Raw genomic sequence first — 16,826 nt, 5'->3', positions numbered from 1 at the left:
AGGTGAGCGGGCGGCGGGGGCGGCGGGAGCCCGGGCTGGGGCCGCGGCCGTGCGGGCCCGGAGCGCTCCTGCCGGCCTGCCCTCCCTGCCTGCCGGCCCTGCCTCCCTCCAGGGACAGCAGCGCGGCTGTGAAGCCCCCGCCGGTGGCGCTCGGAGCTTTCTGCCTTGCTCAGGGCTGCGGGGGAGGAGGAGGAGGTGAGATGGCAAACGTGCTCGCAGGTGAGGACGAGGGCTGTGACCGCCCGTCTCCCCCGCGCTCGGCTTGCACGGGTTGGGAAGGAGCTTTTTGCTACCTGCTCCCATCACCATCTGACAAATGCCGGGTTCAGTGAGGAGCCCTCGGCCCCCCAGCCATGGCCGCTGCCACAGGCAGAGAGATAATCACCAAATGCCCCACAGATGTGGGAGAGGACTTTTCCGCCTCTCTGTCGCTGAAGTAGTTTGTGGCACCTGGACCATTGGTCATTATCGCCGCTCGGCCGCAGCAGCGCGGGCACGGCGCTACAAGAAATCTTTGCATTGCTACAGGATCAGAGGTCACCGCTGCAGGGGACCAGGGCTGGTTTATTAAACAGCCAAGTCTGTTTAAGGTGTAATTCCTCAGGAAGAGCAGTGTGCTTGTGGCCATTTTAAACGGGTTAACGGAGCGGGTCCGTTCAAGCCCGCGTGCGCTTTTCCCCGGGCACAAACCCCAGCTCGGGCTGGCGCCCGGGGTTGCTGTCGGCCGAGTCGCCTCAGCCCCGCAGGTCTGTGACCTCCGGCTCCTGCCTATGTCATATTCCTGTCCTCCGGCTGGAAACTGCAGAGGAAAGTGCAGGATGCAGCTGACACCGCTCCGGCCGCGCTGGTAATGACCGGGCTGACACAGGCGCCCGGGCGGGAGGCTCCGGGTGGGGGGCGGGTTACACACTCTGCCCGCTGGTGTCTGGCTGTTGGCAGCGGCTGCTGGGAGTGCGGCCCTGCGTGGCGAGTCCCGTATGGCCCCACTCCAGCGTCCCCACGAGCGTCTGCGAGAGGGAAAGCTCCCCTGGAAGCCGAGGCCGCCGTCCCTGCCCCGCAGCGCTGCCCGGGGTCAAAGGCGCTCCCCGCGGGACTCCCCCGGCGGGTCCGGGCCCGCCCGAGCCCGCCCGCGCCTCGGCCCGGCCCGCGGGCAGCCGCCGGCAGGGGGCGCTCTGGCTCCGGGAACGCGCCGCCGCTGCCCGGCCCAGGCGGCCACGGGCAGGGGGAGGGCGGGCCGGGGCACGGGCGCTGCCCCGGGCGCCTGGCAGGTACCGTGGGGCCGGGCTGCCGCCGGGCAGCGAGCCGCTGACAGGCTCCCGGCAGAGCCGCCGGCCCGGGAGGTGCGGCCCGGCCCGGCCCGGCACCCCGAGCGCAGCTGGGCGGGCGCGGGGAAGGCGGCGCCGCGGGGATGGAGGGGCCGGGGCCGCAGCGGGCCCGGCGCAGCCACGGCCCCGGCAGAAGTTGGTGCCGAACGGGCTGAGGCTGTGCCTGCAGCCACGGGTTTCTTTGTGCGTCTGTCTGTCAGCACTTTGGGTGACATTCCCTTCGCCGCGCGGGTGGCTGGCGATTTTTCTCTTTTTTACTGCTGGAAGAGGTTATTCTATACAAGAGAAAAAGCAGAAAAGCCTTTGTAATTTTCACAGAGGTTTTGTGGAATATAGTGCCGAAAAAGCAATTTGGGGTTTTGTTTGGTTTTTGTTTTGTAATTGCAGAGTTTTTTTAGCATTCGGGTGGATGCTGGATGCTCTTTCTTTAGTACAGATTTATGTCCTAAAGAGATACTTGATTTCTTTGACCATATCTGTGATCATAGCTTACAACTACTACCTATACACACCTGTGTAAGTATGTTTTAAGAGTCAGTAAGAAAAATTGTTTTCATTAAAGGCCTTCCAAAACAAAAATTGAAAAGGACAGAGGAAAATATGATAACCTAGCAGCTGAGCCATGCTTGCCTCTAATGTAGGACCCAAATGTTTTTGACCAAACACATAGGAATATAAATTGGTGTAGTCAATCTCACTGATTTACCTCAGCTGAAGACCTAATTCTAGTGCACTGCATGCTCAGAATATGTAAAAGATATTCCAGAGACACAAACCCACATGGTTGTGCATCTCAAGATAAACCAAACTAAGCTAAATGAAACCAAAATAAATTCTTGTTCTGTACTACAGTAATTACCTGTAGTGACTGCAAATTCTTCATTTCCCATGCAGACAGACAGGTACTTGCTTAGAAACTGTATGTGATGCTTTAAGATTGAAAGAGGTAGTTTCTTGTTTGATTTTTTTTTTTCTTTTTCGGTGATAGATGTGCAGTCGCTCTATGATATGTGAACAAATCTTTAAGAAATGAAATTAATTCTGCATTGCTATTGCATATCCTGTAAAGGCTTTTAGTGACTTCAAGTGGCTTTACAATGAGAAGTTCAATACTCACATTTTTAAAGTTTTATTTCTGTGGTGGTTTGCTTGCCTGGTCAAATTTATCCAGTGCAGCATGGATATTACAGGTAGTGGCTTATCAGTTATTTTAATGGGAGATTTCCTAAATCCACTCTGGAATGAGATGTGCTGTAGGGAAAGGAGCAGGTTCCCCACACTCAAATCGCCCTGCTGACTTCCTTCCCTGGTTTTCTTCAGTAATTTCTCTAATGTGTCCAACCACTTTACTACAAAATAAATATTCAGAGATAAGGAGGGAGAGGGGGGAGAAGGGAGGAAAAAATAGGCCTCCCAGTGAGCTATTGATTTGAAATTTCAAACATTTTATTGATACAAGAAAAACCCAGACATAAGGAAGCAGTTTGATATTGCACAATATTTGAAAAAAAATGTGTGCATCTGTTTAGCACAATACACTGCATAATGACAGCAATCTTCCCTGTTTGTATCTATTCATCTGATTATACAGCATAACAATTCTTTTTGCTACACATTTATTTACTAAAGGATTTTTTTTAATGGATAATAAATTAGTAAATCAGATATCATGTGCTTGGGAAAATATGTGAGTTGACTCCCTACATGCAAGATAGTTGCAATTCATATTTTATGTGCTATTCAGCGATCTCACATACAGAGATGAAGTTGTGTGCTTCCCTTGTGGCAAAGACAAAGGAAGTTTTAAATCACTATTTAGTACTCTTTCATCTAGGCACATGTTATTTTGAAACGCTTCAGTTTTTAGCACCGCAGTGCAGCACTGATGTAATGAAGAGCTTTGACTTACTTGAAGTATAACCCAGTGGCCTTCTTTTGATGCCTTTTCCACAGCTATTTCTGCTGCAGCTTCCTGTCCTTGACCCAGCGATACATTGTGAAGTTCTCCTGAGTCAATGGTAAATTCAAACTTGTTCCCTAAACAGAACAATATACTGTACTACTTTGAGCCAAATAATGAAGTGTTCAAACAAGCATGTGTTCTGCACATAGTGTTAACATGGCACCACCTCACATGAGTCACCAAAGGAAAAAAACAGCCCTCAAAAATACAATTTCAATCAATCAGCTGAGCTAGGATATTGTGCTGTTTTCTGGCTAGGTACTCTGTATTAGCAAAATGCTCCTGTGTCTGAAAAGCATCCCAGAATGAAACAATTGATTCCTGCTGATGGCTTCCCTACATATTGCCTATATGAATATTTCAATGCACACTGAAGTGGATATGTTAGAAATTTAGCTAAAGAAAAAAATATAAGTTAATGTCTCACTGAAGGTGACGTTATACACAGGCAGTGGAAGAGGTTTAACAGAAGACTTTATGCTGGTATTAGGAAGTAGTTGGGTCAGAGGAGGGTTAGCAAATTTTCAGTAGGGTCAAATCTGTTGCTCAAGTATACTTGTGCAAGGTTGATGACTTGTGCAGATACAGCAGAGCAAGCAGCTAGCTCTGATTTCAGAAAGCAGGGAGTGTTCCCCAGGCAGCTGCCTGAGCCAAGCCCTGAGACTTTCCTCAGACACTGAGTGCTGGAGGTGTAATGCCATCGATGTGTTACCGTGTGACAGCGCTCAGCAGTCGTGGAAAGGCCTGCTTTATTTCTCTGGTTGTGGTAGAATTTCTAGGACCAGTGGTATTGCTAACTAACTTGCAGAAAGTTCTCTTATTTCATGGTAAGTGTTATGTTTTCTCATGGTTTTTAGTAATAGTATTTAGTCCAGACTAATCTAATAGTTCAGGATTGATAAGGGAAACAGTCCAGGAGATAACCACTACTGGGGAACAGCACTGCCTTCTTTGGAAGTTTTTGTGAACACTGAGCACGTTTAGTTCCAAGTTACATTTGGGCTAAGTTCCCATAAATGAAGAATTACAGTTGACAGAACCTCGTGAAAAACAGCAAGGTGTAAGACCTGTCTGTGGGGCATAGTATTTTGTCATGACTTCTATTTGGTAGAGATCCAAATGCAAAACATGTTAGGGTCACTCACAGTACAAAATCAAAGGTCTGAGACTGGTGATGCAAACTGACAGCACAAGTCATCCTGGGCATTCTGCTGCCTCACATAAATAGTAGGTTAAGGAGAGAACTTGTCACTTTTAATGCCTTTAGAAATTTCTCCTTTCTGGACATTTCAAATCCATTTCTTTTGCTTGTTCTATCCAGGAACCTTCAGTATCTCTCTTCAAGTATCGTAATTTATTTAACATTGTCCACAATTGAAAAAATAATATGTGGAGCCTGTACATTTGAGCACAAGCATGTGGATTTTAAAAATAAATGCAACTGAAGTTTTTTTATTTTTAAAAATAAATATAATATAAATTTAAAAATGTAAAATATAGGGTCATTATTGTAGACACTCTGTACCCTGATTTCTCTTCACGGAGAGTTAAAGTCAAGTAAATGTCGAAACAGTGGTCTAAGTTCAGAATGTTCACAAAGCATCAGTTTGTTTTTCAGTAACTAAAAGCTTTAGAACAGAACAGCTGTGAAATTAATAGAACTTATTTGTAATATTTATCAGTGTTTATTTTCCCAAAAGCTTTGGGGTTTATTTGTGGCCAGCTTCCTCTTCAAAAACATTTTAAAATCTTTTAAAACGATTCTGGATAGAGTAAGCTTAAATCATACACATATAGAAACATTCCTTAGAGTATATGAATATGTTTACAGATGATGGTTAAGTGTGTCAATTTAAAAGACCAGCTAAGCCTTCACCAAAGTATGGACAAAATTCTAAACATAAAGAAATTTTTTTCTGAAATTTCTGCCTTAACAAATTAATGTGGATTTTTGTGTGTAAGACTTTTAGTATGTCAGCAAGGCTAGAAACACTGAATTGTTCTGAGAAAGAGTATTAATACAATGTTCCAAGGTCAGTTGAACTCAGGTCTCTCTAGAAAAGGAACAGTTTTTATTAAGAAATTGCCAGACCAAAGTTATATGCTAAAATGCTTAAAATTTTAAAAGTCTGTACAAGACCTAAATTTTCCACCGTTGTAAGAAACAACAAGAGAGCTCCACACCATTATTTATTGTGTTGTACAGGGATGTGCGGGGTTCTGTTGCTTGCTATTTAATCCAGAGGTGCATTCAGCTATGTATTAGTAGCGAGCTCTGAGCCATTAGAGCAGCAAAGGATAGGACAGAAATAAACTGTTGGCTGCAATTGCCCCTTTGAAAAAGAACAGGAATTTTGAGAGGGGAGAGAGGGAGATTCCTTGGCCTCGGTGGAGTTTATTATTCTCTGGAAACAGGTAAACCAACCCTGGCTCAGGAAGATACTTTAGAATAGGAAATGTTTTGCCTTTGAAATGTACCAGATTACATGTCATTTCAAATAGTGTTCATGGCAAAGATACCCCTGGGACCACCTTACAAGAGCTTTATTTCTTGCCTGCAAATTAGTCAATTCAAAACACTTCTCCTCTCATCTCTGCCTTCAGCTCTTAATACCACACACGCCATTCGTAAAATAGCGGAGAAGAATGAAAAGACCCTGGATACAATGGTACAATTAAAAAAATAAAACAAAAGACTGTAAAAGCAAGAACAAGATGGGTTTCAGCAGACAAGGGGAAAAATGAAATTTTGGTGCGTTTTTGGAGGCATTTCAATAAACCCCTTTTCTTCCGTTTCAGCAGGGGCTCATTGAAACAGCTATGTTTTCCAAGTGCAGGCAGACAGCCAATAGCATCTAAATTATTTTTAAGAAAGCACTTATAGCACTAAGCACTCACTACTACTAAATCCATCTTAGAGGAGAAGGGTGGAGTAAGAAGAAAGGTCAACAAATGTATCAAGTTCTTTGTGTAATGCCTCACTGACATTTTCCAACTCCCTCAGCTGGCTTTTATTTTTTTATTTTTTATTTTTCAGAATCCTGGTAAAATGCAGTAAAGGATTTAAGGTTATCGTCTGTCTCTCTCTAACTTCTGACATCTCTTTATAACAAGAAAGAGTCACAGCCAACTGTAACAGGAGGGCAACACAATGAATCCTGGTAAGACAGGGAAGGGGGGAGGTTCAACTTTGCTGCCCCTTTGCCCCTATTTCTTCCTCACAGAACAGAAGTGCCATCTGTTACTGGTCCTAACATGCATACATTTGATTTCCATTTGGTAATAACTATCACAGGAAAAAGATTATCGAGTGATCTAAAGCACTATCAGCATTAGCACATCTTCCCATCCAGTGTTTTGTTTGTACCTCCAAAGATGTAGCAGATGAAATGGATATGGGCAAGTGTCTTAATTGCCTAGAATTATTTTGTTTTCTTGTAGAGGACCATATGGTCAAGGTGTGGATTATGACCAGACTGAGGATATGTGCTTAGGTCAGAAGACGATTTAGAAAAATCAAACAAGAGGACTGATATTTATATTCTTCAATGCGAACACACTACTAAATACTAATAAGTATTTATTACTTGATGTTGTAATAGATCATCATAATAATGGAAAATAAAATCATAGCATGTTATGTGAGGGTAGGCGGTAGTAAAGTATAAGACTGTTTTAAAGCAATCTGTAAAAATGTTTCTTAGGCTTCAGTCAAATTTATCACATTCACAAATAAAAATCCTGATACCACCAAACATCTTACAGCCCAGCAAACTCAGTTTAAGATTGTGCTAGTTTTGACTGGGATAGATTTTCTGGGTTAATTTTCTTCATAGCAGCTGGTGTGGGGCTGTGTTGTGGATTTGTGCTGGAAACAGTGTTGATAATTCGGAGATGTTTTAATTATTGCTGAGCAGTGTTCACACTGAGTCAAGGCCTTTTCTGCTCCTCACACCATTCCACCAGCGATGGGGCTGAAGGTGCACAAAAAGTTGAGAAGACAACAGCTGGGGCAGTTGACCCCAAGTGACCAAAGGGATATTCCCTGCCATATGGCATCATGCTCTCTGTATAAAATAGAAATGGAAGTTGGCTGGGTGCTGCAGCTCAAGGACTGACTGGGCATTGCTTTGGTGGTGATGAGCAATTGTTTTTACTGGCATCACTTTTTCTTGGGTATCATTTCTCTCTTTTTTGGTATTATTATGGATCCTTCAGCTATGCCCAGTTTTGCCTGACATCTTATTGTTGAAAGAAATGGGGTGCAGCAGCAGATCTCTGCAAAGGAAGGGTGCCTGCAGTGTGCTGTTTGCAAAGCAGGGTAACAAACAATTGGTGCAGTGGGATTTCTCTGTCAGAGCCCTTCAGGTATTTCACTGCTCTTTCCTCTTGCTGTCTATACCCTATTGTTTTAGCAGTCTCTCATTTCTTCAGCTTCACATCTTTTCCCTCTTTGCTCTTGCTGCCTGTACACCTTGTTACTTAAAACACTTCTATGACCAGAAATTGGCTGCCCTGATGCCAGCTTTCTTCCCAAAGGCTGGAGAATGACCTCAAACATGGGAGATGCATGGCTAATGCTGTTAAAATGTAAATAAACATGTAAAATGGTTCAAGAGGAAAAAGCCAAGAAAATTATTAGCAAGTAGCTTGTGCTTTAGACTAGCTTAATTTGCTCAAGTCAAATCTGAAGCTGATCTGTCTGGCAAACCTACTGATGCCTACATTGTCAAAATACATGAGACAACATTTCATTTCTCCAAATTTCCATTAATTTCATTGCCTTATTTTCTTTCTTTTCCTCCTACACGGGGATGACATTTTTGAAGTGTACTTTTAAGAGCATAATTTGATCAAATGATCCAAGGGAACTCCCTATAGATATCCATGATTTAATGCTAAATGTGCTCTAAAGGTTAGCATGGCTGACAATGGCAACTGGTTTAACCCCAGTTAATTTTTAAATAATTAGTAGAGTGTGCTTTTTTCTGAGCAGAACCGTATCTTGCTTACATAATTCAGTGAGAAAGGCAGGGCCCTGCCATGTGGTGGTGAGCATTCTGAGCATCCCAGCCTTGACCAGAGCAGATCTTTGTCACCTTGCTGAAGTCGGTCATTGCACATGTCCTCATGCAAGATGCTTGTAGCTGACCTCCAGATAACCTTGAGGATACTGGCCAACAATTCGCTGGCTGGCTGATTTATGTTTCAGTATAGTAGATATTCTGGGCTCTGAAAATAAGTAGGGTCAGCATCTGAATATCTGAATCTGAATTTCTCTGTCTTCCCTTTTTCTTCTCCATTTGGAATTTTATTTTCCAGCTCAGATCACATGCACTAGAAGCCAAAGAAATCTCTTTTTTCAGGTTAATATTGTCATCCTAGTCCTGGTTCATATGCATGTAGGCTTTGGGCTCCTCTGCTCTGTGCCCGTTTGTCACTCTTTTCAAAGGCAAGAAGGAAACTCTTGGTATGGGTGCAGAACTTAGAAGAGATCTGTGCCGAATAAGAGCGAGAACGCAGCTGCACAAGACTCAGCACACTTCTGACAGACAAAGTGCAGTGAAGGAAAAGATGACACTTTAAGCTAAATGAGAGATCGTTATACAACACTCTTTCCATTCAGCTCGTTCTAGGGGGAATATATACATGTGGCAGCAGCAGCACTCAGGACATGAAGAGCTACTTTGAAAGTTGATGCATTTCCCAGCGTTGGACATGAAGATGGAAAGTAGAGAGTGAGAAAATTGGCTGTCCCTGCTGAGGTGCCCCCCAGCCACAATAATATTTATGAAACCGTCATACTTCTCTATCCTTGACAAGAAAGCTGCCTGGACTGGTTCAGAGCAAATGCAGTTTGTAGGAAGCATTTCAGATTGATGTTCTTCCCTGGTGAGGGAGTGTTCCAGGGGCCTGGCAGAGCGAGCTGGCAGCGTGAACAGCTCAAGCTACAGCAAGGGGACCCAATCAGAACTACACAAACTTGTCCATATTCTCTTGTGCTGTGCTGAATTGGGAAGGCAGGCAAGGGAGAGCTGAAAACCTTAAGGCAAAGGACTGCTCTGTGCGCTGCCTGGCCGCACAAACAGGTGTACATACACAGAGTGGTGAATGGGAGCTCGTGCAGGGTTCGTGCTCCACTGGGAGAGCTAACTGGGCTGGGAAAGCGAGCTTTACCCTTTCAAACAGACCAAGGTAAATGACAGTTGAGAGTGTTACACAGGCATCTGGGTTCTTTACACTCAGCCTCATGTTCTCAGAGTGTTTTGCTCGCTGCACTGCCTTGTGAAATCAGCAGTAAAAGCCTGTGACCAGAGGAAAAGTGGTAAGCCAGTGGTAGCACTAGTGGTAGCGCTGATTAAAACAGCAGCACGCAAACACACTGACCTCTTCCTGAGTGGTAACCTTCAGTGAGAGCTAATTCACTGGATTGATTTTATTCAGCTTGTCCATGAGAAAATAGAGCACAGCGGCATTGACTGCAACTGGCCAAAAGTGCTTGTGAGCTTCAGGGATCTTTATAGTGCTTGTTTCAGCTTCCAGGCTGGTGATGTTATGATGTACTATTACACTCTAAGTCTTCTGTTTGGCAAAAATGTACTGGCAAAAGAATATAAATGAATCTAAAAATTTATTGTTAGTCCAGTTAATGTTTTTAACAATCTAATAGTCAAAATTACTTAATATATAGGAGTATAGGAAGACTGCATTAAAAATAGAGTTGCTACACTAAAAATTCCCTCTTGCCTGGTGTTGCACTTACTCCCCCAGTTCTCCTTTGGATTTTAATATTGGTATTCCTCAAAAGAAATGGGGGAATATTATGATGAATTATCACCAGGATTTGTGTGATACTCATGGGAGAAAGAGGTCTTTCTTCTGAGCCTGGTGTCTGCTCAGATTTAGTTTTATGTTTTCTTAACACTATAATCTAACTATGATTAAATGGTGATTTGTGTCAAATGTGTCTGCACTCTTCCCCACAGCTGACTCCAGAATTGTAGGCAGTTCAGTTCACAATGAATAACCATTTGTTATTATCCTAAACTAGAGTTAAACTGAAACAAATCTAGTCAAGAGTGCCTCACAGCTGGACAATTGCTATCACAGCTAAACCATGTTAAAATCTATCTAGGCCCAGAAAAAGCCAGAGCATTGCTGGGTCCCTACACTGTCACCTCAATACAAACCCTGTTGCTTTTTACCAATACTGGCAAAATCACATTTATTGGGCTATAAAATCACTTTGAATAGTCTGTGATATGCAGAGCAAGGATTTGCAAACCTGCTATGACTGCAGAGTCATGAATGAGCAGCAGATCTTGGAAACATTCACACTTTCCTAACTTCTCTTGAATTAGAGTAATTCAAAGTCTGATTGACTTGTAATTCTTCATTGCCATCAGGAAGCCAGCTAACACAAAGTATTTGATTTTCATTGCCAATATAATTTTCCCAATCAGCAGGAATACTGTGATTATTAAACTGAGAGCTATAGTTTGTAGTGCTAAGTAAAAAATTCCTGTAGCTGCAGGAGACCATAGTGTAACCTGATAAAGGTATAGGATAATTAAGAAACATGCATGAATCTAAGATACAGCAGACGTACAGACACACAGGCACTAGCAGGCAGGTTTTACATGAGGTAGTTCACAACAATTTCTGAAGTTGGGTCTCTTTACACTCAGAGATACAAAAATACAAAACACTTTGTATTTTACATGTATGCAGTTTTCACCATGTACAAAATTTAAGGTGCTTTAAGTCACCTCCCATAAAATTGTACATAAATGGTACATTTATTTTGAAAATGTGATTTTGCAATGGCAAAAAAACACCCTGTTGATCCGTCTTTTCTTTTATGTTTTAAAAGCACTCAGAGTTTCAGCTGTACTTGTAAATATATATCTTTTAATGTTACAAGAATAGATATTAATATCTGGGTGATCTGTTAAATGTCATTACTCTCCAGAAGAGGCCATACAGACCTTGTCATCTGGAGATGAGGGAGTCACAGCCTTCCAGGGATCTTCTGCCAATGTTTCACCACCTTCATGGTAAATGATTTTTCCTAATCCCTGGTCAGAATTTCTCTTGGTCTGACTTCTGCAGCTTGCCTCTTTTCTGTCCATATCCACATCTAAGAAAAACCTGTCTCTGTCTTCTTTGTAGCCTCTTGTGAAGCATTTCCAGACAGCTGGAGATCCCCCTGCCCTCTTGGCCTGAAGAATCACAGTGCCCTCAGCCTCTCCTTCACTTGTTTCCTGCTATAGCCTCCACTGGAGCGGGTTAATGTCTTTCTTGTACTGTAGGAGATGCAGTAATTAAATTTGAATTTTTCATTTATAACATCTATTTTTTGTTCATACACTTACTGGTAGTGTAACACTCTTAACACCTCCTATAGCTGTACCTTCTTTTTGAGTTTTTTCCTGTTTGGTGTAGTTGGATGTGCTTCTACTTCAGCTGTCAGTTTTGTTCTCTGAAGTCCAAATTTCTCCTTGCACTGCCAGTTCTTCGGTTACATCCCTTGCCACTGACTAGACAACCCATGTTTCAGCATCTTACAGGCTTTCCAAGTGAAAGTACTCTCCCATCCATCCCCCCACCCCTTTATTTCTTTTTTTCTTCCCTTTTCTACTTGAAAAATCTTGTTCTGCTTCCTGCAAGAAGCTGGAACCCAAGGGTGTGGTTCCCTCAACACACTGCCCATGGACCAACAAAGTTCAGGACAGAGAATACCTAGAGGAGGGGATCCAGGATTTTAAAATGATAAGAGTATGAGAGCTCCTCTGAGTTTGACTCTGTAAAATTACTGACAGCACTTGGCTCTGCTGTGCTGCTGTATGGAATGCTTCTGAGTTTCACCTGCAGGTCACTGAGAACAGAGCATACTCAGGACTTAGCAGAAATTATTCCCTCTTTTGAAGGATCAAGCTCTTGAAGAACCCCCACTGTTAGAAATATGACCTCTTCAGGTACTTAAAATTACTTAATTAGCATTATAAACATTAGAAAGAACAAGATCATTCTAGCAAAGTGAATAGAGCTGTAATTGCAGGTGTTACAGAATTTAGTACAAAAGATGGGTGTTCCCAATATTTGTTTTAAAGTATTTTACAAGGCTATATAAAGAAGGAAGAAAGCAAGCTATCAGGTAGTGGGGGTTTTCCCCTCCATGTTTTTGTGAACTAAAATTAGAGGGAACACATAACAAGCATCTTGCTATTAAATTTGCCCATGACAAATAGTGCAGCTGCATGTAGTGTGCAGGAACATCTGTAGAATCATGACACATGCAGAATTCCCCCACACTGAGAGCGTGACACTATACTGAAAACAATTCAGTTGTAGAAGCAATATAAATATATTTTATATAATCTTTCTCCACCTTCTCCTCCCCCTTGTCTTTTGAATCATGTTAACTACAGGATTCTGTCACTTCTTCCCAGCATCAGTAAAAAGTATAAAAGTGACTAAGCATTTCAGAATTATGGTCTTCTTTCATTAGCAGCTAGGATGCAGACATTTCTTATCTGAAGAAACAAAAAAAGAAAGAATAACCAGTGGCAGAAATGCACTAGAAAGACACCATAGTTTACTCCAAATGGAACTTGACATGGTTTGAAGATGCAATTTAACTCTTGAGAAATCAAAGGATGATTTTCTATGTCAGCACCTCACGTGGTTGTTCAGTTCAAAGTGAGCTGTCGGATTGCTGCCAGTCTTTGCTTCACCCATGTAAGTGATGGCACAAAGTACTGTGATACATGATATCACAAAGTGCTATGGAATAATATGTCTAAAATCTACAGATTTCCAAAGTAAGGGGAATCTCCTTGCCTGGGATTTTGTGAGTTCCCACAGTTTATTGTCTGTATGTAGTGATGGTAGAACTTGCTCGACGACCCTTTAAGCTCCATATGGTCATAAAGAAGGACTGTGCCTTTTTCAAAAGCCTTGAAAGCTTTTCCCAAAAATTATTTTAACAAAATATTTGCTTCCTTCTTATAAATATTCTATTGTTTGCTCTCTGAAATAGTTGTTCTGCAATCTTTAGATTTTAGAAGTAAGAAATTTTATAATTACAATGCAAACAATGATTTTTGTAGTGTCTGAGGTTGTCTAAATTTAGACTATGTGATGATAATACCATGAGAAGGCAAACACATGCATGTTATGAAGACTTGGATCATCATCAACTTATTTCTTTGAAACATCTTACTTTCAGTCATTAGGACACGTCAGAACTGATAACTGTGTGAAGCTCCAAGATAATTTCCAAAATTTTAATGCAGACTGCAAAGCAGGCATGAAGCCAAGACCCAGCTGTCTTGGTCATAATTTTCAGCTCCTTGCCTATTAAATTCCTGCAACCCAACTGCAATAACACTACCCTTATGACATATTCCTATTAAGATTTTATTGATATGATACATTTTTATTTTACTTGCTGATACTCTTTGGTCAAGTTGTTTGAACTCTTGCTTCATGCATCACCTGAAAAAACTTTGTTTTCCTATTTCAGAGGAACATACTGTCCATAATATAGAAGGTTTTTAAAGCACTCTGATGACTGGAAAGGTATGCATGTATAACAGATATTGCCTGATGACATTTGCTTACTTGTAAGGGTATATTTATCCCTTAATTAAATTAGATATGATTCTTCATTTAATAATACAGTGACTTTCAACATTCACGTCCTGGTTTGTGTGTCCAGTGACTGCTTGCACAAGATACACAGGCATGTGCATCAGCACAGCAGAAAGGAACAGCAAACATCCTGCAGAGCTGGAAAATGCCTTCATTAACTTTTCAGTATCCACAACTTTCTCATGGAGAGGTGCACATCCCATGGCCAGATGTATCTGCAGTCAGCTGTGGCCACCCCAAGCTGGAAATGAGTGTGTGAGCATCCTGCTCACTGACCCTTCCACTGCAGTGCCTGTGTTCTGGCTGGTCTCTTGGGTGAGGGCTTCAACAGCTCCTTGTAGTCCTGGGCTCTAGTTCTAATATAAACAGAGGCACAATTTTCAGCAAGTTAGCAGCATGAGGAGTTGTGGAAAAATGTACCAGGGAAAGCTTTGTTTATATCATATGTAAAATGGAGCTCTAGAATACCCCTCTTGCAGATTTTACTTGAAATAAATTAAAGAGTTTTGTGGTAATTTAAAAAGGTTTATTTTGTTTTCCTCATGATGGAAATGCAGTGATTCTTGGAGGAAGAACATATACACATGGATATATTTACCATGGATAAATGAATTGAAAAATAAAGACTATTAGATAAATACAGTTAGTTTGGTTTAGACCCAAAGAAGCCAAATTCAGCATCCAAATGATTAATACTATAGCTGATCTAATTCTTTTACTTGTTTTTTCTTTGCTTGTATTTTTTGCTGCTGTGTCTTGTTTACAGCTTCTCAGCCAGAAGAATATCCTGCAGCAAATTACTGTCAGAAGCCAAAAAAAGTATCCATAATTCCTCCTAACGCACTGTCAACTTAATTTTAAAATAATTTTTCTGCTTTATGAGTTCTGGCTGAAGTAGTAAGTTTGCAAATCCATAAATCAAATAAAGGAAATACATACCTCTGTTTAAAGATTCTGTTTTCCTACTTCATTGTAAGCGTAGTTTTTATTAATTAAAACTTCAGTCACTAGGAAGAGAAGAAAGAAACAAAAATGTGGACTGTATTCTTTACAACTGTACACATCTGTGTTGTGACTCCAGAGCCATCTCTTTGGACTATAGAGAAGTTTTTCAAGATTTATAAAGCAGAAATTAATTTAGGTTGTGTATTCCAGTGAGCACTCTGAGGAGCACGTGTGTGTGTGTGTGAATTAGGCCGAGCCTGTTGAGGCCTGTGAAGGGCACAGTGTGCTGTGAGGTGTCCTGCGTTTGCAAGAGCCCTGTGCAGGTGTGCAGACACTCACAAAATGTCCTCAGTTTCCAAATGTTTCCAAACTGACCTCTCTCATCTCCAATAACAGTGAAGCTGATTCAAGTTCTTTAGCTGCAAGAGGCACGTTAGAGAGCAGGTGTGGAAGCTTTCTGTGAATCTTCTGAGAATCACTGAAAATTGGGTGAAACCTGTGTCCCCAAGTGCAGGAACAGCAGCCTGGCAGCAAGTGTGAGCATGGCCTTGTTTGTGCTCGTCTGCACACGGGGAAAGTCCTGCAGAATTCCCTGTCCCAGGAGTCAGTAGTGTCCCAGTGTGTGTTCCAGCTCAGAGCTGCCACCAGCAGCTACTGAATAGCACCACGTTCTGAATCTCAACACACCATGAAAATCCTCCTTTAATCAAATGCTCCCAGGGGAGCAAGAAATTCAAGATGCACTTGCAGCCTGGGCTGGTGCACACCACTAGATCAATACTTGGCATAAAGAGCTTTCTGCTTGTCTCTGCAGTGGAGGGGGGCCAGGGACACTCTTAGCAAGCAAAACCAACAGGCAGCACATGAGGTAACATGAGGGCAGCAAGGAAGAGGCAAAGGTACAGGACTGAGTGGGGCACTGTGGTGGCTGGATTAGAAAGAATTTTGCTTCTCAGCTTGAGATGTTTAATTAAGGAATTTCATCGTAATTTTGACTAAGCTTAACAAGTAACAAATTCAGTGCTCTGGCTCACTAAATTCTTTCTTGCAGTCTAAATAAGCTGCAGATCTGGAAGAATTCAGTGGCTTAACAGCACTTTCTCTCCAGCTTGCACTGTAGGTAAGTGCTGTCCTGTGGCAACCTTTTAGGGTCAAGTGATTTAGAGAGCTTGGACAAGGCTGGGGTTCAGGATCCCTATATTCAGACATGATCCTGAGTATCAGAGGCTGTGAGGAAATATTTTCTGACATTTACTAGAGGGGCAGGGGAGGGAAGGGAGGACTCAGCTCTAGGAAAGAGAGTAGGTACAGCTAAACTAGAAGGAGGGGAAGGACTCAAGAATATAATGAGGAGGTGGGGGAAATGACACTGGAATAAAAGGGTGAGTATGTGAGATACACACTCATCCTGGCCTTCCTCTGTTCAAAGCACTCCCTCCAAGGGTGGGTATAAGACTTGAATAGAGGGGATGGATGTCAAAATATTTCCATAAGGAATATAGTGCAATAAATCAGAGAAAAAGGGCAGAATGGAGGCAAGGAGCAAATGGTAGGAGAATTATTTTAGTTCTAAGTGAATGATTATGTCTCCTGAGTGATTACACATCAGGATGGTGGTGTGTTGGAGAAGATTGTTCAGCTAGATAGGAAGGAGTGCTCAAATTGCAGTCATTGAACTGTAGTTCATGCAAGGGTGCAAATAAGATAAGAAAAATAGACAAGTAAAAATCCAGCTGGAGTGAACGTGTTTTGGGCACTGCAATCCTTGTGAGTTAATGTAACTATCATACAGGTGAAGGAAGAGTTTTCAGAAGAAGCTATTTGGAATACTTGTGGAACATAATCAGAGAGAGACCCGATGAAGGAAATAACAGACTATTAAAAATACTCTGAACATAACTTGCAAGTAATGGGTTAAGTACAAGATGAATAATTTC

General features: G+C 42.2%; 1 long non-coding RNA gene across 3 annotated transcripts; it reads left to right on the top strand.

The window, feature by feature from the left end:
- The first annotated feature begins 349 nt into the window (after window positions 1-349).
- Window positions 350-13,217, top strand: LOC135450370 (uncharacterized). 3 transcript variants are annotated; one of them, XR_010441051.1, is made up of 5 exons: window positions 350-847; window positions 3,279-3,343; window positions 6,326-6,449; window positions 11,261-11,345; window positions 11,461-13,217. It is a non-coding gene; the product is annotated as an uncharacterized LOC135450370 (long non-coding RNA). The 3 variants fall into 3 exon arrangements; XR_010441052.1 differs by lacking the exon at window positions 350-847 and adding an exon at window positions 1,205-1,268; XR_010441053.1 differs by lacking the exon at window positions 350-847 and adding an exon at window positions 1,638-1,841.
- The last annotated feature ends 3,609 nt before the right edge of the window (window positions 13,218-16,826 follow it).

This window comes from Zonotrichia leucophrys, chromosome 7, assembly GCF_028769735.1.
Source record: "Zonotrichia leucophrys gambelii isolate GWCS_2022_RI chromosome 7, RI_Zleu_2.0, whole genome shotgun sequence".
Lineage (NCBI taxonomy): Eukaryota > Metazoa > Chordata > Aves > Passeriformes > Passerellidae > Zonotrichia > Zonotrichia leucophrys.
This window is presented reverse-complemented; position numbering and strand designations above follow the sequence as displayed.